The sequence below is a fragment of the Giraffa tippelskirchi genome, chromosome 3 (assembly GCF_054371585.1).
Source record: "Giraffa tippelskirchi isolate mGirTip1 chromosome 3, T2T-mGirTip1v1.2.pri, whole genome shotgun sequence".
NCBI lineage: Eukaryota > Metazoa > Chordata > Mammalia > Artiodactyla > Giraffidae > Giraffa > Giraffa tippelskirchi.
In genome coordinates, this window is record NC_137277.1 from 121,296,831 (window position 1) to 121,322,428 (window position 25,598).

A 25,598-nucleotide genomic window follows, 5' to 3' on the forward strand; every position below is an offset into this window, starting at 1 on the left:
AAGGAAGGTTATGGCCAACCTAGATAGCATATTTAAAAGCAGAGACATTACTTTGCCAACAAAAGTCCATCTAGTCAAGGCTATGGTTTTTCCAGTGGTCATGTATGGATGGATGTGAGAGTTGGACGGTGAAGAAAGCTGAGCGCCGCAGAATTGATGCTTTTGAACTGTGGTGTTGGAGAAGACTCTTGAGAGTCCCTTGGACTGCAAGGAGATCCAATCAATCCATCCTAAAAGAGATCAATCCTGGGTGTTCATTGGAAGGTCTGATGTTGAAGCTGAAGCTCCAATACTTTGGCCACCTCATGCGAAGGGTTGACTCATTGGAAAAGACCCTAATGCTGGGTAGGATTGGGGGCGGGAGGAGAAGGGGACGACAGAGGATGAGTTGGTTGGATGGCATCACCGACTCGATGGACATGGGTTTGGGTAGACTCTGGGAGTTGGTGATGGACAGAGAGGCCTGGCATGCTGCAATTCATGGGGTCGCAAAGAGTTGGACACGACTGAGCGACAGAACTGAACTGAACTGAACTGAATACAACAAAAGGGAAATGATGTCTGATTATTTCAATAGATGAAGGAAGATTAAAATTCAGTGTTTTTAATACAAATTCTTAGAAACTTAGAAATAAAGGGAATTACCCATATTTAATAAAAGACCACTATAAAGAACCTATAGTGAACATCATTCTTCAGGTTCAAAATTTAGAAACATTCCTTTTAAAAGTAAGAACCAAGTCAAGGTTACCCTATATCACTGTTTCTATCTCACGTTGTATTGAAAGTCCTGGCCAGTTTAGTAAGACAAGGAAAAAATATAATGAAGGATCAAAAAGAAGACAAATTAATCTTCATTTTTACAAATCACAAGATTTTTTAAATATAGAACACTCCAAGAAAGTAAAACAATTTTTATAGTTAGTAAGAGTATGGTAAAGTTATGGCATATAAGTTCACTATGTAAAAATCGTGTTTCTATACAACACCAAATAAGAAAAAGAATATAATTTTTTTTAAAAAAGATTTGCCATGGCAACCAAATATAAAGTTAGTTAGAATAAATTTAACAAAATTTGAGAACTTTATTGAGTGGCATTTAAAACGAGTAAATGGCAAATTTCAGCATAATCATAAATAGATAGACTAATTATCATAAATGTATCAGTTCTTTCCACTGATTTGATAAAGTTCAATTCAAATCCACATATTTGGTGTATGTATGCATCTGTGAAGATGATTCAAAAACTTTATACTGACGATCAAGGTCAAAACAATCATCATACAAGAATTAAATAGGGTACTTTTAGTTTCTATTATAAACACATTAGGCCCACTAGCTGGCTTATTTCTCATGTAAGAGTGCAACATGGGTGGATTTGCTGATCTTATTAGCTGGCAGTCTTTCATGTCGTCCTTTGGACTCAAAGTCACCCACAGTTAGCTGGCCAATGACAAAGGAGTACAGAAAGAAATTATTTTTAAACTCTTAATTCCATCAGTGAGACATTACTTGACTTGGAAACATCTAATTGCAAAAGATTCTGGGAACTGAAGTCCAGCACCACAACCAGAGAAAAGTGGAATTAGGTTTGGGAACAGCTAACTACTCTCTACCTCAACCATCTAAAGGAAAAGAAGGTAGGAGAATTTACCCTACTGGATTTCATGACAATACAAAGATTCTCCTATCTTTCATCATGTATATCTACACTTATCGAGAGAGAAGCAGGGGCCGTGTGCAAACTGATCAATTAAACAATTTTCAAGATTCAGAAACAGAATCACAAATATATCTAAAACTGATATATATATGACAGAAGGAACATTTCATGTAAGTAGGGAAAGGGAAATAAATTATCTCATATCTGGTTATAATACACAAAAAATTAAAATTGTAGCCTATATTACACCATATAAAAAAACAAATTCAGTGTGAGCCAATTCAATGTGATAAGAAACACTGTAAGTTTTAGATGATATGGAGGAATATCTTTTTGTTTACAGAGAAGGAAAAATGTCTTAACACAAAACACCACAAACCAAAGGGAAGATACTGACAAATCTGGATAGATTCAATTTAGGATTTCCATTTGTTAGGACACAACAGAACTGTGGTGACCTAAAAGGAAGTCCAAAAGGGAGGGGATCATATATATGACTGATTCATTTCACTATACAGCAGAAACTAACCAACATTGTAAAGCGACAATACTACAATGAAAATTAATTTCAAACGATTTAGAAAGATACAATAGAAAGAAAAATATAAGCCATAAACCAGAAGAAAGCTGTTAATGAATATATTCAGAATATAAAAAAGAGCTCATACATTAGTAAACATAAGACAAACATGCTGATGGAAAAAGGGGTAAAGGATATAAACCAATATACCATTTCATAGCCACCAAATTGGCAGAAAATTTTAAATCAAAAATTACTAAGAATTGGCAAGAATGTGAAGTAGTAAGAACTCTTACTACTGCTTGAGAGTATAATCACTTTGGGTCAAAGTTCATTGTAAAGCTGAAGAGGTACCAATCCTACAACCCAGCCCATTTTACTTCTAGGCATACACTTGAGAGAATCTTTCATACCTATGCCCCAGGGCACAAATTCCAGCTCTTCACAGCAGCATTGTATATAATTGCAAAAACCTGGAAACAAACTAAAAGTTCACTGACAAGAGGGTAAAAGAATAAACTGTGCTTTATTCATTCAATGGAATGTTTTATAGCAGTGAAAATGAACGAAATACACTCATACGCATGACTATGGATGAATCTCAGAGACATAATGTCGGGTGAAAACATTAGGGGTTACTTTAACATAAGTAAAGATGCACAAGAAATTTTTGCGGTTTTAACTGCTTGGCTCTGATTTGCTATCTGTGTGACCTTGAGGAAGTTAATAGCTCTGAGCCTCAATTTCTTCATCTGCAAATCAGAAATTATATTACCTACCTCAAAGTGTTGTTGAAAGGATTAAATAAAATGATATATTTTAAGAACCTAGCTGTTTGAGTCAGAAATTGTCTGTTTGAACATAGTAGAAAATGGCTCAGACTTAAGCAAAAAAATTTAAAAAAGTGAATTTAAGTATTAGTGATTTTGTGCATGCTCAGTCACTCAGTCATGTCTGACTCTTTCCCACCCTATGGATTATAGCCCACCAGGCTCCTCTGTCCGTGGAATTTTTCAGGCAAGAAAACTGGGGTGGGTTGCCATTTCTTCCTGCAGGGGACCTTCGCAACCCAGGGATTGAACCTGCATCTCTTGCATCTCCTGCACTGGCAGGCAGATTCTTTACCACTAGTGTCACTTGGGAAGCCCATATTAGTGACTTTTCACTTAACCCCAAAAGCTGTACATGCATCTGGGGCTTCCCTGAGACTAAAACCAGCAACCGGAGCACTTTCAGGAAACAAGGTGGTGCTTCAAAGACTTTCTTGGTCTCTTTGTGGATGCACGGCACCCACCTCTGCCTCTCTCTGATCCTGAACCCTCATTCAATGCTTCTGCCCTCAGGTGTGAAAAATACTCCCTCCCCCGTACATGTCAAAGTCAGAGTCAAAACGTTAGCTGTTCAGACGTGTCCGACTCTCTGCAACACATCCCCCAAATGGCTTCAAGTTCAAGAATAAACACTGACTATCCATTCACACAGTCACAACTTCAGGTTCCCAGAGGAAATTCAGATTAGGTCAGGTGTCCATCCTTGGTCCTGCCAGCTATGACCAAGGCTACAGGACCATGAATTACAGACATGGTCGCTCTAGTATCCATGTAGAACCTGGCACTGCTCAGGTGCTCGATCAATGAATTTTATAGTTATTACTGCCCAAAATGCCAGGATAAATAAATACCATCCCTTCATCCTATAACCTTGCCTTCTCATACACATGAGATTTATTTCCCAAAGATAATTACAGAAAAACCCAGGGAAATGGGTTGTTTATCATGTTTTGTAGTACATTATTAAATTCCCAAGAGTTATTCTTTAGGATATAAGCAGAAGAGTGGAATTGTTCAAATGAACTGCAAACCTAAGTTCCTCCAAAGCCTCTTAAACCACAAGACCCTTAGCAAACTGAAGAGTTGATGGGAGGTGACTGTCTCACCAGGATTCCAAAAAAGACCAGACACTCAGTGAGGGGCCATTGATGTGGCATGTCCTTGAACTCTTTGTTGGAAGGTTTAATTTGATAAACTACTTATCCACAGGAGCACACTGTGGAAAAAAATCTTTATAGATGCTGCTGGGCATCTATAACAGGAGTGGATAAACTCAGCAGGTAAGAAATGTATTGTGAGTTAAATGTTTTGTGATCTTCCTTGGAGCAATCAAAGCCTGTGATCACATGTCACCTGTTCAAGGACACATCACTCACTCAACCCAAATATCAGTGTCAGAAGTCAGGGCACCATTTCCAAGGCTCATGTAGTTGGCATTTCTCCAACATTAACACCAAAGAGCTGCATCTTCACAGGCAGACATGGGATGTATCACAGGTGAATGTGTTAAGAAAAAAAAAGTATAGATTTTAAAAATTTAAACACTTTTTTAAGGTTTAAATCTTGACTCTACCACTTACAAGCTGTGTGATAGTGATGCGTTATTTAATCTCTTAAAGTCTTGATTTCTTCATTTATGACATGGAGAGCACAGAACTCCTCCTTGGAAGGGTAGTTATAGGGATTAAACAAACAGATGGATACTTAGTTCCTGAGTCCACAGCCCAACAAAAATAACTTAAATATATTTAGTAGACTGGAAGATAACACAAATAAGTAAAACAGTATAGATTTGAGGCCATAGAAAGTGGTAAAAATTGTGGCAAATTGGCACTGAAATTCAATTTTTAAAAATGGGTTTTGAGAACAAAATCTCATTCCATCATCATTTGTGATCTGTGCCCTGACATTCAACAAGTGTTTAGTGCCTTCTCCCTTCTCTTTTCTGTTCTATGCTGACAATGTGTGTGTGTGTTTGGTGTATTTTTTTTTTTTCCATCTATACCAGTGATTCTTAACAGGGTGAGTTTTGAAAACTTATGGCATTTTTGATGCTACTGGCATTTATGAGAGGAGAAATTAAGGGCAGCAGTTCATATAATGAAGGTGAAATCTTGCTTGAAATTATCTGAGCCTAGAACTGATTCTGTTTTTTATGGAGACACAAGAATTTCTGCACCATTTTTGGCTACATTGCATTTTTAGGAACACAACTATCAGGGAAATTGAAGGAAGAACGTATTTTGTTTTATTTGAAACTTTACCTGAAGTCTTTTGCTATGGACTGAATTACGTCTCCCCAAACCTCTGGGAAGTGAAGTTATTAAGTTTAGTTGAGGTCATGTTGGTGGAGTCCTCCCAGTGGGATCAGTGTCCTTATAAGAAAAGACCAGAATATGTTTTCTGGAGAGAGAATATGTTGTCTCTCTCCACTATGTGAAGATACAGCAAGAACGCCGCTGCCTGCAAGCCAGAAAGGGAGACTTTACCATTATCCATCTAAGCTGACACCCAGATTTCTGACTTTCAGTCTCCAGAATTGTGAGAGATATCTGTTGTTTAAGCCACCTAGTCTATGGCATTTTGTAACAGTGGCCCAAGCAGGCTAAAATATCCTTCATTGTTTCAGAAAGTGAATGAAGAATACATGTTTTTATTCAACTTGTTCTATGAATTTCAAAGCAATCTCAATCAAATCCCAGCAAATTATTTTGTGGATACAGGCAAACCAATTCTAAAGTTTATAGGGAGGGGCAAAAAATCCAGAGTAGCTAATACACTATGAATAGGAAGAATTAAGTTGAAGGACTGATGCTATACAACGTCAAGACTTACAATAAAACTACAGTAAAGGATAGTGTATTGGTGAAAGAATAGACACATAGATCAATGGAACTAAACAGAGAGTCCAGAAATAGATCCCCCATAAAGCCAACTTATCTTTGACAAAGAAGCAAAACCAAAACAATGGAGTAGAGATAATCCCTTCAGCAAATGGTACTAGAACAACTGGACACCCACATGCAAAACAAAAGAATTTAGATTCATACTTCATACCCTTCATAAAAACTAACTCAAAATAGATTATATAACTAAACATAAATTGCAAAACTATAAAACTCCTAGAAGATAACATAGGAGAAAACCTAGATGACCTTAGAAATGATAATGACTTTTTAGATATAACAAAGGAATGAATCATGGAATAGTTGACAAGCTGGACTTCATTAAAATTTTAAAAACTGATTTGAAAAACAATGTCAAAAGAATTAGAAGAAAAGCCACACACTAGGAGAAAAAAATTCCAAAAACACATCTGATGAAGGACTGTGATCCAAAATATACAAAGAACTCTTAAAATTCAACAATAACAATCTAGTTAAAAATAGACTGATGACCATAACAGATCAGTTCAGTTCAGTTGCTCAGTCATATCCAACTCTATGCGACCCCATGACCTGCAGCATGCCAGGCCTCCCTGTCCATCACCAACTCCCGGAGTTTACCCAAACTCATGTCCATTGACTCGGCGATGCCATCCAACCATCTCATCCTCTGTCGTCCCCTTTTCCTGCCTTCAGTCTTTCCCAGCATCAGGGTCTTTTCAAATGAGTCAGTTCTTCGCATCAGGTGGCCAAAGAATTGGAGTTTCAGCTTCAACATCAGTCTTTCCAATGGATATTCAGGACTGATTCCTTTAGGATGGACTGGTTGGATCTTCTTGCAGTCCAAGGGGCTCTCAAGAGTCTTCTCCAACACCACAGTTCAAAAGCATCAATTCTTCAGTGCTCAGCTTTCTTTATAGTCCAACTTTCACATCCATACATGACTACTGGAAAAACCATAGCCTTGACTAGACAGATCTTTGTTGACAAAGTAATGTCTCCGCTTTTTAATATGCTGTCTAGGTTGGTCATAACTTTCCTTCCAAGGAGTAAGCATCTTTAATTTCATGGCTGCAATCACCATCTGCAGTGATTTTGGAGCCCCCCAAAATAAAGTCAGCCACTGTTTCCACTGTTTCCCCATGTATTTGCCATGAAGTGATGGGAGCAGATGCCATGATCTTAGTTTTCTGAATGTTGAGCTTTAAGCTTTTTCACTCTCCTCTTTCACTTTCATCAAGAGGCTCTTTAGGTCTTCTTCATTTTCTGCCATAAGGGTGCTGTCATCTGCATATCTGAGGTTATTGATATTTCTCTGGGCAATCTTGACTCCAGTTTGTGCTCCTTCCAACCCAGCATTTCTCATGATGTACTCTGCATATAAGTTAAATAAGCAGGGTGACAATATACAGCTTTGACGTACTCCTTTTCCTATTTGGAACCAGTCTGTTGTTCCATGTCCAGTTCTAACTATAACAGACACTTTACCAAATAAGATACATAGGTGGCAACTAAGCATATGAAAAGGTTCTTCACATCATATGTCATCAAGAAAATGCAAACAATAATGAGATACCATTATCTGTTTGAATGATCAAAATTGAGAATACTGGTAACACCAATGCTGATAAAGATGTGGAGCAGCAGGAACTCTCACACGTTGCTGATAGGAATGAAAAATGTTACAGTTCCTTTGGGAGCTAGTTTGGTGGCTTGTTTTAAAATGAAACATACTCTTACCATACAACTCAGCAATCACACTCTTTGGTAATTATCCAAAGGAGTTAAAATGTCCACAAAAAAATCTTCACACAGACATTTACATCAGTTTTGTTCATAATTCTCAAAACTTGGAAGTAACCAAGGTATTCTTCAGTAGATAAATGGATAAAATGAAACTGTGGAACATACAGACAAGGATTATTATTAACCACTAAAAAGTTAGTGATCAAGCCATGAAAAGACATGGGGAAACCTTAAATGCATACTACAGAGTGAAACAAGCCAAAATGAAAAGGCTACATACTATAGGATTCCAACTACATGACATTCTGGAGAAAACAAAACTATGGAGACAGTGGAAAGATCAGGAGTTGCCAAGCCTGGGAGAAAGGGGGTGGTGATGACTATGAATAACAAAGAGGATTTTGGTGGGAGTGAAAATACTCTGTACGATATTATAATGATGCATACAAGTCACTACATATTAGTTTAAAACCATAGAATGGACAACAGCAAGAGTAAACTCTAATGTAAACTAGAGACTTTGGGTGAATACAATTTGTCATTTTAGATTCATCAGTTGTAACCAATGCACCACACTGATGGGGCACGTTGATAATGGAGGTTGGCATGTGAGGGGGCAGAGGAGTAAATGAGAAGTCTCTGGACCTTCCCCTCAATTTTGCCATGAACCCATAGTTTCTCTAAAAAAAAAAAAATTAGGGCTTGTCAAAAAAAATCCTATGAAGTGCCTTTTGGGTATCTGAGTTATTGATGGAACACGCAAGTAGGGTTTTGCATTCAAAGTGATTCTTTATAAAGATGTAAGCATCTGACAGCTTTGTTATGTCTGCCAATATAGTCCTCTCAAAGCATTTACATTTTGAAATTATATTAATGTATTATATATTACTTATCTCTTATATTTTCTCTTTATTGCAGGCAAGGTATGGATTTTTTTATGTATACGAGCAGGTAGATGAGACATCTATGAAATTTATTTCAGGGTGGTGAAGGGGTCATTAGAAATATTTTCTATAGAAAGAGACAGAATTGTTAAAGTGAGAAGTCTCTTATCTAGATTTTAGCTTCAAAACCAACTCATGGATATTGCCTTTAATCTCAAATGGGTCACCCCCAAATCCTAATGATAATTCTTCTGAAAAACTATGAAAGTAAAGGGCATCATTAATGCAGCAATAACAGTAGCTACAAAACAATATTAAAAGATGACTGAAGTTTATTGGCAAGAGTCACCAACGCAAGGAAATGTAGATAAGAATCTCATGTCTCCTAACAGTGTGTGGCTGCAAGTCATTAAGGTGAGGGATTTGTCAATTTTCTACCTATTTGCTCCTTCACTGAGTCTGTCCTATGGTGTTAATGTTATTTTAATGTTGCTTTTACTCTATAAATTTTGCAGGATAAAATTTTATTTAGTTATCACCTTTCAAACTAACTGCTATAATTAAAGGGAATCATATATTTAAGGAAACTGGCTTACTTGTAGAGACTGGAACACAAGCAGACACTAAGGTAAGTGCTGTTGTTTAATGCAGAAGTTCCATGTAATGATTCTGTAAAATAACCTTTTGAAGCTGGGTTTTAAATGCAGAGTAACATCTTTCAATGACCTAATACATTATAACAGTTTAAAGAAAAGCTGCTTCAACTATTTCTCTTTACAGAGTATAACATAAAAGATCCTGATATGTAGCTGGCAAGAGAAATATCTGATCAATCCAGCAGTTATTTGGGTTACAGAATCAGATAGACTTGTCAGCTGAATTATTAACTCTTTTCACTGGATTGACTGATGCTTTAATGATTTGCCAATTTGGGCAGTGGGGTCCAATCTTCCCAGCACCCTCCAATCATACCACCAGGTACAGGACCACAATTGACTTGAGAGCAGGGTCTGGGTTTCTCAAGACTCCTCCAGCCTGCTTCAGAGGTACAGACTTTCTATTAAAATGTTGACTCTTAGGCTCACCAAAGGCTGCATCTGACTTCCTGGAATCTGGGTCCAGGAACCTGCATTTTAATCTACTTTCTAGGTGCTTCCCATACCCCTCAGAGAAATACCAGTGTCATGACTTGCTGGGGTCCCTGTCCCCAGGACCACATTATGACTTCTGTCTTCTCTGCTCACTTGCTTTTGTAGGCCACTTCTTTCATAAAAAAGTAAAATGTTAATTTTATGACTACATCAGTACAAAGAAGACCATATTAATTATTTATTAAAACGTTTCCTCCAGCCTGAAAGTTCACTTTTCTTTCTTTTTGCAAAAGAACATAAAATACTATCATGACTCCTTAAAAATATTGTGGGCTCCAGGCCCTGTGTGTGCTCTGTCTTATGGATATATCAGCCCTACCTGCCCCAATATCCTTTTAGTCCCCACAATATGGGAGTGTTTTACCTTCAACTCCTATAAAATCTCCTAACAAGATGTTGAGACCTACACCAGTTTGGGATAAGGGGGTAATTTAAAGAAATAAAAATGCAAGTTATCTTAGAAGAGGGCATGGAGAGGGAATTATCAGAATATCCTAGGAAGCTTTTGAAATTGTATTCTCAATACTTTGGTTGAGGTGAGGGTGAAGAAGATCTCAAAACACCTAATATCAATTCCCTAGCTCCTGGTTACTGCGAGAACATCTCGACATCAAGGATCCTGTTACTAATTAAGCCCTATCTCTATTTGCGTTAATGATATTCTGCCAATCACTATACTAAGTGCTTCATTCAGAACATCTCATTGTATCTTCCTACTAATTATACCCCCATTTAAGAGATAAAGACATACAGCAAACATTATTCTCAATGGTGAAAAATTGAAAATATTTCCCCTACGATCAGGAACAAGACAAGGGTGTCCACTTTCACCACCATTATTCAACACAGTTCTGGAAGTCCTAGCTATAGCAATCAGAGAAGAAAACGAAATAAAATGAATCCAGATCAGAAAAGAATAAGTAAAGCTCTCACTGTTTGCAGATGATATGATACTGTACATAGAAAATCCTAAAGACAGTATCAGAAAATTACTAGAGCTAATCAGTGAATTTAGGAAAGTTGTAGGATACAAAAATCAATACACAGAAATCACGTGCATTTCTATATACTAACAATGGAAAATCAGAAAGAGAAATTAAGGAATCAATCCCACTCACCATTACAACAAAAATAATTAAATATCTAGGAATAAACTTACCTAAAGAGTCAAAAGAACTGTACACAGAAAATTATAGGACACTAATGAAAGAAATCTAAGATGACATAAACAGACGGAGAGATATTCCATGTTCCTGGGTAAGAAGAGTCAATACTGTGAAAATGACTATACTACCAAATGCAATCTACAGATTCAATGCAATCCCTATCAAATTACCAAAGACATTTTTCACAGAACTAGAACAAAAATTTCATAATTCATATGGAAACATAAAAGACCCTGAATAGCCAAAGCAGTCCTGAGAAAGAAGAATGGAGCTGGAGGAACAAAGCTACAGTCATCAAGATAGCATGGTACTGGCACAAAAACAGAAATGTAGATCAATGGAACAAGATAGAAAGCCCAGACATAAACCCATGCACCTATGGGTACCTTATTTTTGACAAAGGAGGAAAGAACATACAATGGGGCAAAGACAGTCTCTTCAATAAATGGTGCTGGGAAAAGTGGACAGCTACATGTAAAAGAATGAAATTAGAACACTTCCTAACACCATACACAAAGATAAACTCAAAATGGATTAAAGACCTAAATGTAAGACCATAAACTATAAAACTCTTAGAGGAAAACACAGGCAGAACATTCAATGATATAAATCAAAGCAAGATTCTCTATGACCCACCTCCTAGAGTAATGGAAGTAAAAACAATAGTAAACAAGTGGGACCTGATTAAACTCAAAAGCTTTTGCACAGCAAAGGAAACTATAAGCAAGGTGAAAAAGCAATCCTCAGAATGGGAGAAAATAATAGCAAACGAAACAACTGACACAGGATTCATTTCTAAAATATACAATCAGCTCATACAACTCAATGCCAGAAAAACAAACAACCCAATCAAAAAGTGGGAAAAAGACCTAAACAGACATTTCTCCAAAGAAGACATACTGATGGCTAACAAACATATGAAAAGATGCTAAACATTGCTCATTATTAGAGAAATGCAAATGAAAACTACAATGAGATATCACCTCAGATTGGTGAGAATCAGTTCAGTTCAGTCGCTCAGTCATGTCCAACACTTTGCAACTGCAGCATGCCCGTCCTCCCTGTCCATCACCAACTCCCAGAGCTTTTTAATATGCTGTCTAGGTTGATCATAACTTTTCTTCCAAGGAGCAAGTGTCTTTAACTTCATAGCTGCAGTCACCATCTGAAGTTATTTTGGAGCCCAAGAAAACAAAGTCTGTCACTGTTTCCACTGTTTCCCCATCTATTTGCCATGAAGTGATGGGAGCAGATGCCATGATCTTAGTTTTCTGAATGCTAGTTTTAAAGCAACTTTTTCACTCTCCTCTTTTACTTTCATCAAGAGGCTCTTTAGTTCTTCTTCACTGTCTGCCATAACAGTGGTGTCATCTGCATATCTGAGGTTATTGATATTTCTCCTGACAATCTTGATTCCAGCTTGGGCTTCACCCAGTCCAGCATTTATCATGATATACTCTGCATATAAGTTAAATTAGCAGCCTTGATGTACTCCTTTCCCAATTTGGAACCACTGTTTTTCCATGTCCAGTTCTAACTGTTGCTTCTTGACCTGCATACAGATTTCTCAGGAGGCAGGTCAGGTGGTTTGGTATTTCCATCTCTTTCAGAATTTTCCACAGTTTGTTGTGATCCACACAGTCAGAGGCTTTGGCATAGTCAATAAAGCAGAAGTAGATATTTTTTCTGGAATGGCCATCATCAAAAAGTCTACAAGCAATAAATGCTGGAGAGGGTGTGGAGAAAAGGGAACACTCTTGCACTGTTGGTGGGAATGTAAATTGATACAGCCACTATGGAAGATGGTATGGAGATTTCTTAAAAAGCTAGGAACAAAACCACCATACAACCCAGAAATCCCACTCCCAGGCATATACCCTGAGGAAACCAAAACTGAAAAATACACAGGTATCCCATTGTTCATTGCAGCACTATTTACAATAGCTAGAACATGGAAGCAACCTAGATGTCCATAGACAGATGAATGGATAAAGAAGTGGTGATACATATACACAATAGAATATTACTCAGTCATAAAAAGGAACGCATTTGAGTCAGTTCTGATGTGGTGGATGAGCCTAGAACCTATTACGCAGAGTGAAGTGAGTCAGAAAGAGAAAGATAAATATCATATTCTAATGCATATATACGGAATCTAGAAAAATGGTACTGAAGAATTTATTTACAGGGCAGCAATGGAGAAACAGATATAGAGAATAGACTTATGGACATGGGGAGAGGGGAGGAGCAGATGAAATGTATGGAAAGAGTAACATGGAAACTTACATTAACATATGTAAAATAGATAGCCAACGGGAATGGGAATTTGCTGTATGGCTCAGGAAACTCAAACAGGGACTCTGTATCAACCTAGAGGGGTGGGATGGGTCCGGAGATGGGAGGGAGATTCAAAGGGAGGGGATATGTGTATATCTGTGGCTGATTCCTGTTGAGGTTGGACAGGAAACAACAAAAGCAATTGTCCTTCATAAAAAAATTTTAAAAAAAGAGAGATAAAGACACCAAGGCACAGAGAGGTGAAGTCTATACCAAGACTTTGCTCAGTCACACACTGAGGAAAAAGTAGAGCTGAGATGTGAACTTGAATTTCTTACATGTCTGAGCATCCATTCTTACCCTGTGTTCCCTGCTGACTAGAAGCTGTGCTCTGCTCCTTAGTCCCTGAGTCCAGGTTGTGTTGTCTCTGACTGAGTCCTGCCATGGTGACCCACCCTCGTCCTGAAGCCAGGGACCGCTCTTGATTTTACCTTCTACCCACAGAACAGGGTCTCCACACACTGCACCTCCAAACTGCCCCTCATGGTGCCCTATCCACCTGCCAGCCGGTGGCACCACCACCTCTTATTGAATCTCCCTAATACCATACACCTGCCTAGGTTTTTACTTAATTTATCACTTATTCATTCATTCTTCTGACATTCAGTATGTCTCTTTATACCATCTGATCTGGGAGGCACTAGAATAGTCCAGTACTGAACCTGCCCTAAGATGCTCAGGTCCTGCTAGAGGGAAAGTACAGATAACTGTAGTACGACCTGTGAAGAGCCTTGGAAGAGGCTCCAGTCCAGGGATACTGAGATAATCAACCTGCCAATTCTGGCCTCTCTCCCACCACCTGGCCCAGTTGCAACTGCCCCCAAGCAGAGCCCTGCCCAAGATGCCTCTCCACACCTGGTTTGGCCACAACTTGCCCAGCTGCACATTTTGGAAGTTGTAGAATGATCAGGCTGCTGAGTGTGTGGCCACATCTTAAAGGATTACCTCTCTCATTAGTCATCCTGCCTAGAAAAAGTGATCCTTTAAAATCTCATTTCACTATTTACACAGGAATTTCACTATAACACTTCAGAGTGGAAATCAGTACGTCTGTCATCTCCTCAAGGGGATTTACTGATATTTCATGAAGTGCTAAAAGGCCTCATTATTAAAGTGATCTCGCCTTTAATCATGTACACCTGACCCTAAGAACAGCGGAGAAGGTTTTTCTCTGTTTTGAAGTTCAATGGTTTAAGGTAGAATTAATATTTCGTGTTAAAATCACATAAATAAAAATGTTTTCATTTTAAGTTCTTCCATTGGGGGCACCCATAGCCTTTCCTGGGATCTCACTTGATAGCATGTCTTCGTTTCTCCAGTTCCACTGCCCACTGAAGCCCCTTCAGGATATGTGCACAGCGTCCCTCTCCTTGCTGTTGCCCACAGCCCTAGCACAGGAAATACTCCACAAGGCAAAGATGGCAAACTGTTGGCCCCTGGGCCACATTTTGACATAGAAGCAGATTCTATAGTCGACGCATTGTTTTTAAAAGTTTTAGAATTAATTTCTCACCTTTAAAAATTTTCACAGAGGTCTCCAAGTTTTCTTGAAGTATATCAAAATCAATAACACAGGCCCTGAGCTCCCACTGCCTGTAACCCACTCAGGCCAAGAGATGCCCCCAGGTGGGTTTGGTGGGCCTCCTTGCACCCCCCTGCTTAAACTTCTCCGGAGACCACCTTGTCCTGGAGGCGTCCACGTCTGTGGCGCCTACAATCAATGTTGGTTAGAATGAATCGTTGCCATAGTCTGCTCTCCTTAAGACAAACCAGGTCACCCCAAAGCAAGAGACTATTCCAGAATAATAGAGACAAATGAGAAAAACTGAACAGGAGCATGAAATAGGAGGTGAAAACAAAGCAGAGGAACCACCTGGTGAGAAAGGGTAGGAGGAGTCCAGTCTGCAGCAGAAACGTCTACTTCTCTTTCCTTTTGGAAATGTACAATAGGACAAGTTGGCTTTAAGGAGAGGGCTTAGAAACAAGGCCAGAACTCCCTGAAGTCTGGGTACTGGAGGAGCGCCCACACAGCGCCTTGTCTAACTTAGACCAAGGTGCTCCCCACTTCCAGGCAGACGTGGTCCTGCGCAAGCCCCCACTGCACTGCAGTCAGACAGGCAGGAAGCCTCCAAAGCCTGTAGTTCGGGTCTCACCAGCCCACCCACCAAAATGACTAACCTTGTCCTTTCTCTTGGCCTTGGTGAAAGTTCTCAAATGTCCTCATTTCCTCTCTGCACTGTGAAACATCGGCTGTATCCCCCACAGTGGGCCTGAGGAGATGCTGGCTGGATGCGTTGGGCTCACAGACTGGTGTCAGTAATAGACGCAGGGTCAAGGGTCATTACATGCACACTGCTCTCTACAAAGCTGTAAAAATTTAGGAAGAATGAGGCTGAACCCATGTGAATATCATTCTGCCTAATTCAGCCTATTTCAGATGCATACAAAACAGCTTTTCACAGAAGATACACAGATGCACTTTGAAACCTGTTCATTTTGTGGATTTTACTATGGAACATTAAGAGTCAAGGCTATGTCCTTTATAAATTAAAACTTTAGACGGCCAGGCTATCTTAGAAAAACTATAGAAATTGGCATTTGTGGCTTACCATTTCAGCCCCCATGCTTTCCCCATACTGTCTCTACTCTTAAAATGCCCTCACCTGCCTTCCATAATCTATCAATTAAAACAGGCAGTAAAGCAGCTATGTAATCACTTGTGCTGGCGCTGTGCCCAGCCTAACCTGAAAGACCACGCCCCAGCCACAGGCAAAACCGCAGAGCATTTCAAAGACACTGTGCCAGTCAAACAAAGCATCTTCTGCATTCCTGGATATATGCATCCTCAGATCCATGCCTACCCCTTCCTGCTCTGCACCACATGGGCCACAGCCCTGAGGCTTTCCCAAGCCTCTACATTAGCTGTTCCACACTGTTGTGCTAGTGTGAGGCTCTGATGGAAGACTGGAGAACAGGGAAGGGAAAGGTCAGGATGTTTCTCCTCATTTCTCTCTTGCTCAGGCTGCACCTCCTCTGTCATCCCAGCAACTAAAGGACAGGTTGCCATGGTTCCAATCTCCTCAGATGACTGCAGGCTCTGATAATGCTGCCTTCTCCACTGTACTTCTAGCCCAGGGAGAGTAGTTCCTTCCAGTTGTTGTAATCTCTGAGTTAGCATAGGTCTTAGCTCAGGTTGCCATAATAAAACATCATGAACACAATGACTTAAACAATAGAAATGTATTTCTCATGGTTCTGGAGGACAGAAAGTCCAAAATCAAAATACTGGTCCACTCAGTTCCTGGTGAAGGCCCTCTTCCTGGCTTGTACATGGCTGCCTTCTTGCTGTGTGTTCATAGGGCCTTTCTTCTCCTTGGTGTGTGTAGAGAGACAATAAGCAAACTCTGATGTCTCTTTTTATAAGGGCATTAATCCCATCTTGAAGGCCCAACCCTTATAACCTCATCTAAACCTAATTGCCTCCCCAAGTCCCCATCTTGAAATACCGTCACATTGGAGATTAGGTCTGTAACATATGAATTTTGGAGGGACACAATTCTGTCCATAGCATTGGATTTATCTTCTTAGCTACCCATCACCTGTGCAACCAATGTCTTATTAAATTCTTTTTCTGTAATACTTACAGTGCTTTTTACTTCCCAGTTGATAGCTAACTTTAGACCAAATCATTCTATAGTCATGATATATACTATGTATATATTGACATGGGGCTTCCCTGGTGGCTCAGACAGTAAGGAATTTGCCTGCAACACAGGAGACCCAGGTTCAATCCTTGGGATATTATACATAACTTCTGTGAGGTAGGCATGCTGATACACTGCTGATAGGGGAATAAGTGGATACAACATTTTTGAAAGGCAATTTGGCAAAATGAATCAAAACCTTGTAATTTTCACATCATTTATCCCAGAAATTCCAGATCTAAGGGTTGATTCTAAAGAAATATTTGGATGAAAAGCCCATAGAATTTTGTACAAGGATATTTATTATGCCTTTAATTGTAATAATCCAAAATTGGAAGCAATCTAAATATCTAATAATCATGTATGATTAAACAATAATGGCACATTATTTGATGGGTAATAATGCATCCATTAAAAGTGATTATGTTATTATATATTCATTAGCATGGGAAGATATTCATAATATAATGATAAGGTTAAAATCAGAGAAAAAGAATATACAATATAGTCAAAAAACTGTATGTACATACATGACTGGAAAGAAATTTACCAAAATACAACATGGTAATAATTTAATCACCTTTTCTTTGTATGGATGGTTAATTTGGAGACGGTTTTAAAATTTTTCTTTCTCATTTTTTTTCAAGTTTGCCTAAAAGAAAATGCACTGCTTTTATTATCGGAAAAAGGCAATAGAGCTAATAAGTACCATACCTGAGGGTAAAGATAAGACTTTTTTTATCCAATATTAGCAACTGATGAATAGTAAAATTTCACTCCAAAGTCCATGCTCTTTCTGCTATTCTAAGGAAATAAATGGTAATGAGAGAGACAGTTGAGAAAAGAGAGAAAAAGAGGTATAAGAAACAGACTCACGGTAAGACTAACTCTAAAAGTCATTGACTCATTGATTCCTCTCATCTCTAAAACCATCTATTAATGGGGCCATTAGAGGCCCACTAAGTGAACTGTATCTAATCCCTTACCCATCCCTACCTTAGTTTTTTTTTTTTTTTAACTTATCATGCTTTGAGGCTTTCCAGGTGGCTCCACCTGCTAATGTAGGAGACCCCCGAGACTCAGGTTCGATTCCTGGGTTGGAAAGATCCCCTGGAGGAAGAAGTGGCAACCTGCTCCAGTATTCTTTCCTGGGAAATCCTATGGACAGAGGAGCCTAACGAGCCTAGCCTGGAGGAATTCATTTGCCTATATTCAAATATAAGAAACAGAATTATAAAACTACACCAAAATTTATATTCAATATTTTGACCAGAATGTAATTCATCACATCCTCTTGTCCTGTCTGAGGATGCTCAGGAAAATTTTTATTTGATATCAGCACCTTAAATAGTCATGTTTATACTGAACAACTGTTCATTGTTGCCTTTCAGTGATGTAAAGTTTGTACTTTATCACGATTCCCTTTTCATGTTGACTGTTGCAAAGTTCAGAGTCTTTTATTTAAGCCCCACATCTAAGTAGCATTCAAGATTAAATGACATCTGTTCTTATAATAACTTTGTTACTGCCTCCTCATTTTTAACTCATTTGAATATATATTAAAATATATGTTAACATATGCATGTTTGCAGGCCACCATAAATCCTTTTTAGAATAAGCAGACACTTCTTATTGTACCTTTGCTACATCTCCCAGCCCATATCTGATTTCAGCCCTAGAAGAGTGGATAGCTCCTGGTGTCAGAAATGCCTCAAGAGCTGCCCCATGGTCGGTCATCTCTAAAGAACTGGGAGTTCAAAATGCAGGAGAGGTAATGCCCCTGGGGGGAGTCATCAAACAGTGAGGAAAGCAAGCTGGTGAATAAAGGTTAAGGTCTTTCATATTTCCAGTGGATGGTGCTGGAAGCAATGAGTTCAATAATGCTTTTGCTTGACTTCCTTCCTTTCCTGACTCATTGTCTTTGTTTTCTCACTCCTCTTTTAGGATCACCTCCAAAATAAATCACATGCACCCAGAGCCTACTCTCAAAGCTCTACTTTCAGGGGAACCCAAATCAAAATGGTGGGATAAAATGAAGGAAGAAGATAAGGAGGCAACCAACAAAGTACCTGATATTTATTAATTCACTGAGGTCAGCTCCCAAGACAGAAAAGTTAAGTTAAAAGTTAAGAAAAGTTAAGTTCCCAGATTACTGCCTATGAATTCCTTGCCTGAGAAAAATGAATGCATATAAAGTGATCCCCATTTCTACTGGACATATATACCACTCTCCCCTCAAATAATAATTTCAAGACATTTGGGCAAACAGCAGCTAAATTTTGATATTTAACCTAACACAGTACTGACAGATCATGGATATCCCAAATCTATTTCTAATATTTCAGGCATCAGATGAAAGTGACACTCCACTAGACATATTGCCTCCTTTGGGTGCCTGTAGAAACCAGAGGAGTGGAGATGTGAGGACTGGGACTGGCAGTGGCAGGGAATCAACCCCACTCCTCACCCAATGGGTGGCCTGTATATGCTGCTGCATGGAATAAACAAATACTGCAGAAAACATCTCAGAGGCCACAGAGAGACATGTGACCATATATCATGTGTCCTACAGAATGACACTGAGGATGTTGGAGAGTTCTGCAGCCTTAGGGGAAAAAATGTCCCACTTTACATGCTTCAGGGAACTTCATAATAGCCTTTTATGCCCCATGTGTGGCAGAGATCCAATCAAAATTTGATGAACTAATTTAACCAGATGATTATTGCTCTTTCCCTTTACTGCTCAGTCTTAGAGAGGGACGATGATGGTGCTCATGATAACTGTGTGTGTGCCCAGTCCACTGCCATTTATTAAACACGTGATCTGCAAACCCCTCATTTTACAATTAAGGAAACAAAAACCCAGCTAGATTAATGTCCTGCCCAAGATAAATAGCTGGCCATTGACAATGGAACTTTGTCTCCTAAGCCAATATTTGTTCCATTATTCTCTACTGCTTCTACACTTATATGCAGATAAGAATTTAAATCTTGGGGTTTCCATAGGCAATTCTAAGTAGGATAAAAGGATAAAAATTATCCCTTCTGCTATTAATTTAAAGGAAGACAAGGTATTCTCCTAGTCACTCTGAGCTTACACTTCTAAGTGTAAAATAAAGTGTCCCAATCCATGGACATGGTCATCAGCCCTTTGGGAAGGGCCTGGGTTGGGGGGGTGAGGCTGAAAATCCTCAACCAGCGGCCAATAGCGACCTCCAGGCACAAGTAGGCATGTCTTTGCCTCAGTTTCCCTTACAAATGGAATTACCATTTTCTATTGTCCCATGCCATGAAAACAGTGGAAGAACTATCTTAACAGGTTTTTTTGAATATTCTGGAAAGTCTCAATAAAGTCTAAGCTTGAAAAAGTTTTATTTTTCTCCCCGACCACTGCCTTCTCCCTTCTCTGCCAAATCACCCCTTTATGACAGTTGAGTTTGAGCCAAAAACTTTCTATGCACCTTTATTTACAAAAGAACTAGTGCCATTCTGGAATTGACTCCTCTTTTAATTTTAAAAAAAGTAAGTACCATTCAATATAAATTCAAACTTGAATCTCACAGGCAATTTAAAGCTTCCAACCTGCTCTTTGCTCAGTCCCAAGCCTTGGGTAAAGGTCAGAAGCGGTTAAGGAGGTGTGGTCTGACTTTTTCTCTTCTTCCATCTCTTCTCTCTTTTTCTGACTCTTACTGGGCATGTGACTAGAAGAAAGGTAAGAAGGACTTTATATATCATCATGCCATTGTTCTGATTCCCTATGGGCAGACTACCAATGCCCCCAGGGGGCAGAGGTACTCCAGTGCTGGCTCTGTTATGGATTGCAAGAGTGATTTCTTTGGGGACCTTTTCCTAGTTCCTTCACAAGATGATTCACTCTCTGGCTGAACTCTTTAACATTTTCCTCCATTCCTATCCTAGGTTGTACATCCGTAGTATCTTATCCTGCTCCCACAGTCTGGCAGGGAGCTGTAAGAAGGTCTAATCCAGTACTTTCTGCAATAAGCAAAGAAAACTCACTCATCCTTGGAGTCAAATGTGGCATGCAGGCCACCCCAATATTGCTCTCTCTCCTCCTCTTGCCATTATGACTGCTCTAGACAACATCTGGACTTCAGGACTCTCCAGGCAGTAGGGAGACATGGTTCTGTTCTCACATGCCCTCCAGGATATATATCAGGTGGCCGAGACCTTTCTCACTCTATCACACTCTTCCCCAAAGGTGGCCAAGAGTAGACCCATGGATTCTCCACATGAACCCAACTAGATGGGGATGGGAGTGCTAGTCTCCTCTTCTTGTGGGAACTCCATAATCTCAACAAACAGCACTCTCATTTGACTTGGGAGAAAAGCTCCTTCAAAGAGTAGAGAATAAATGCCTCCCCAAAGTCTACAACCCACAACTCACATCCTTCCCACTGTCCAGGCTGTCTTATACAGGATAAGGAAGCACTATGGTTTCTGTCATCTTTCTGTGTTGTCTTTTTAGGGTCAGGGGACCATGTCCATTTCTCCCTTTAGAATACAGTGTTATTTATTGCCTGCTATTCTAAATTTTGATGTTTTATATAAAACTGTGTTTTATATAAAATTGTGTTTTATATAAAATTTATATAAAATTGTGACATAAACATAATGCCAATGAGCAGAAATTTCACACAGAATTTACAAATACATAAAAGGGGACATGCCCTCTAAAAGTTACCATTAAAGTAAAACAAAAATATATAAATAGAAATGATAAGAATCAGATAAAACAGATAATATTCTTGGTCAAATGCTGCTATCCAGAAAAAGGTTTACCAGTGGTTCATGGACCCAAACAGAAGCGTGAACCTGCTTGGTCTGATCTTCACCCTGACCACTTCCGTTCACCTTCCTTGTTCCAGTTGCCAGGCATCTGTAAGCACCACTTCCACTCCCAGTTTTTGATTCAAGTGTTGCAGAGTTTAATTTTCACCTTGAACACACTTCCGCAGCTCAAACTTGGCAACTTCCCACCATTATCTGTCCTCTGCTTCTGGGCACTACCCCCTGCCCCAGCCCCAGTCCCATGGGACTGGTCAGCTCAGACATCACCCCACATCTCACCACAGGACCCTCCTAGTCTCTACAAGACACTTGATTCTTGCTTTTCTCTGCATATCAGCTCCAAAATTAGAGTTCAGAAAAAAGAGAGACAGACCAGAGTTATAATAGCCAACAAAGTAGCTTCTGTCTGAAACACTCTGGGTGACAAAGGAAGAAATTGGCTGACTGATATCAACCCACAAAATCTAATGGCTCCAAATATTCACCCTATTCACGTGACTATAGAACACAGTTAAGCACTTCCCACTGATCTTGTGAATCAATTTTAAAAGCTGGTTGTCTATTTGACTTCTTGGTTGTCAGGTGCTCTGGCCTCTAACACATGAGACTAAAGGTGAAGCACCTGCTTTGTGATCTTATTTTGTGCCCAGGACTAGAGCAGGTACTGTGCATGTCCTCTCAAAGGGACTGGAGAATGAGTCCTCTTTTTCATCCCCCCTCAACTTAAAGCCATTTTCACCTTTCAAGTATTTTAGATGTTTCACACTTATGTTCAGGCCTCATCAGAAACACAATGCCAACTTTAATTTTGGGGTTGTTGAGCCCAGCACTAGGAGTTAAGAAAAGAGGGTGGCTTTGAATCATGTTTTATTTATTCAGAGGAATAAAAATACACCCATGCGAGTGAAGGGTGAGATGCAGCGTGAGGCAGTACATTTTTACAAGGCAACTGGAAGCCTTGATTTACTCCGCATTCACTAAAACTTTATAGCTTCCTCATCAAACGAGACAGGTTGCTCTCTGTCTCTCAGGTGGTAAATATGGTTAATGTGCTGAGCCATGGTGCACCCACCCTTAGGCTGTTTATTAGAAATGGGAGTTATTTAGTGACTCTTTCTTTGTCACAGAGATGAGTCCCTGAGAGATCACTGAGGCGCTGGAAATGCTCAGCCTGACACACTGTTGCTGGATAACAATGGATGTAAGAAGAAGTCAGAAGAAATTTCTCACTTCTGGAATCCTCCCCTATTCTGGACATAGAATATCCTTGAGCTTTCAGTGGCAAAGAACTAATAATTTATTTTAGTTTACTAATGTCTTTTGGGTCTATAGAGTTGGGGCACAAGAGCAGTAGTAAGGAAAAAGAGGGAAGTGATTTTAGCTATTACCAGCAGTGTGGCTTTGGGCAGCTGGTTGTATTATTAGAAATGCCTGGGTCAACTTGAAGTTGAGAAAAAGACAGGCCCAAGGGGCATACAGAACTATCAGAGTTTTAGGGATGCTATGATTCAGAGCGGTGCTGTCCAGTACAATATGTGCCACAACAGAAGTTTTAAATTTTCTAGAGGCTACATTAAAAAAACAAAGTAAAAGAGATGGCCAGTGCAAGTTTGATTCATGAAGCAGGGTACTCAAAGCTGGTGCTCTGGGACAACCGACAGGGATGGGGTGGGGTGGGAGATGGAAGTGGGGTTCAGGATGAGGGGACACATGGACACCCATGGCTGATTCTTGTCGATATATGGCCAAAACCACCACAATATTGTAAAGTAATTAGCCTCCAATTAAAATAAATAACAATTTTTAAAAAATCAAAATAAAAATAAAGAGTTGGAATTAACTTTAATAATTTATTTTCTTTAACCCAATGTATTGTCATATTGACATGTAGTCAGTGTAAAAAGTTATTTAGGAAACATTTTACATTTTTTTCCATACTGTTATGAACTGCCTGATTGTCTCCTCCCAAATTCATATGTTGAAATGCTAACTTCCAGTGGGATAGTATTAAGGGTCAGGGCTTTTGAGAGGTGATTAAGCTTACGTGGTGTCATGAGAGTGGAGCCCCCAAAATGGGATTAGTGTCTTTAAAAGAAGAGGAAAAGAGATCAGAGCTTCTTCTACCAGTCATGTGAAGATACAGCAAGAAAGAGGCTGTCCACAAGGCAGGAAGCAGGTTTTTATCAAACACCAGATCTGTCAGTACCCCAATCTTGGGCTTCACAACCTCCAGAACTGTGAAAAATAAGTGCTTGTTGTTTAAGCCACTCAGTCTATGGTAATTTGTTATAGCAGCCTAAACAGAGTAAGCCATATACTAAGTGTTCAAAATTGGGAATGTATTATACAACCTCCAGACCGTCTCAATTTGGGCTAGCCACACTTCAAGTAACCACATGTGGCTAGTAGCTACCACACTGGACAGTGTGGCTCTAGGGCAAGGCTGCTCAAACTTTAACGTCCATAGGAGAACTAAAGTACCTTGTTAAAATGCTACTTCCGATTTCATAAGTCAGGGTAAATCCTGAGATTCTGACTTCTTAGAAGCTTTCAAGTGCTGCTAATTCTGAAACTCATGAAACTACATTTTGAGCAGCAAGGAACTGGAGTACCCTTCTGTGGTGTACTGGCACAGGCTCATGAGGCTTGACTGTGAGCATCTCTTCCTAAATCCACATTCAGGGATGTCACATAGGGAGCTTAAAAGCAGGAGATTTTACACAATGAAAATCGGCAAACAACACAAATTAAAGTGTTACCTTTGCTAGACAACTCCATTTCAACAGCTGTGGAACATTTACCAACAAATCACTGCTGGTCCAATGGAGAATCCCCAATTTCTAGCTCTTTTTTTTCAGTTATGATATAGGTAATTTTTCTCCCTTCCTCCTACCCCTGATTTTCCTCCTCCTTGTCCTTCTTCTTCATCTTCCTTTTCCTTTTATCCTTCTCCTCCTCCTTCTGCTTCTTATCTAATTATCTTTTTATAGTTAACATAAAAAAATACACTATTTTTTACACAAGAAACATACAATGTTGAGAGATAAGGGGGCCTGCTGCTAGTAAATATGCTTTTGTGGTCTTTTAAACAAGTCTTTTAGCTCTGTCACTCACTTTCCCCACCTCTAGAATAAGCATATAAACATTTTCTCTACATACTTAAGGTACATATTTGAAGAGTAAAGTGAGATGACATCTTTGATTTTTAAGGTGACTCGATGAAAATCCAAGGAAAACAATGACACAGCTGTACCTGCTGCTTAAGAAAGCCTCATAAGCCAAAAACAATCTTTAAAAAAAGAAAAAAAAAATATTTGCATGCAATCTTTCCAGTTTTGAAACTTACTACAAAGCTATGGTAAATCAAAAGAGTGTGGTGCTAGCATAAGATGAACATACAGATCAATGAAGTAGTACTGAGTGAGAAATAAACCCATGCGTCTATGGCCAAATGTTTCTGACACAGACGCCAACACTATTCAATGGGGAAAGAACAGTCTTTCCATGTGATGTAGGCATAACCCAATAGGCAAACACAAAATAATTAATTTGGACCCCTACCTTACACTATACACAAAAATTAAAACAAAATGGAATCAGAGACCTGAATGTAAAAGCTAAAACTGTAAAACTCTTAGAAGAAAACAGGTGTGATTATTACTGACCTCGGAGTAGGCCATGGTTCCTTAAATACAACACCAAAAGCACATGCAAAAAATAGATAAATTGAATGTCATGAAAATTAAAAACTTTTCTGCATCAAGGGGTATTATCAAGAAAATGAAAAGATAGCTTAAACTATGGCAGATAATGCTCAGAAATTACAAATTTAATAAAGGTTCCATAACCAGAATGTATAAAGGATTCCTAAACCAAACAGAAAAAATAACAATTAAAAAATA

At 39.1% G+C, this 25,598-nt stretch overlaps 1 protein-coding gene across 1 annotated transcript in view; it reads right to left on the reverse strand.

Annotated features, from left to right (window-relative positions):
- The window catches only part of THSD7B (thrombospondin type 1 domain containing 7B), a 1,641,422-nt gene that overhangs the window by 1,163,564 nt on the left and 452,260 nt on the right, over positions 1–25,598 (reverse strand). Inside the window, exons 12-14 of the mRNA XM_081579094.1 lie at positions 20,470–20,588; positions 17,602–17,691; positions 15,362–15,550 (exon numbers count right to left, since the gene is read on the reverse strand). The gene's annotated coding sequence lies outside the window, so the exon portion shown is untranslated. The remainder of the gene's footprint in view (positions 1–15,361; positions 15,551–17,601; positions 17,692–20,469; positions 20,589–25,598) is intronic.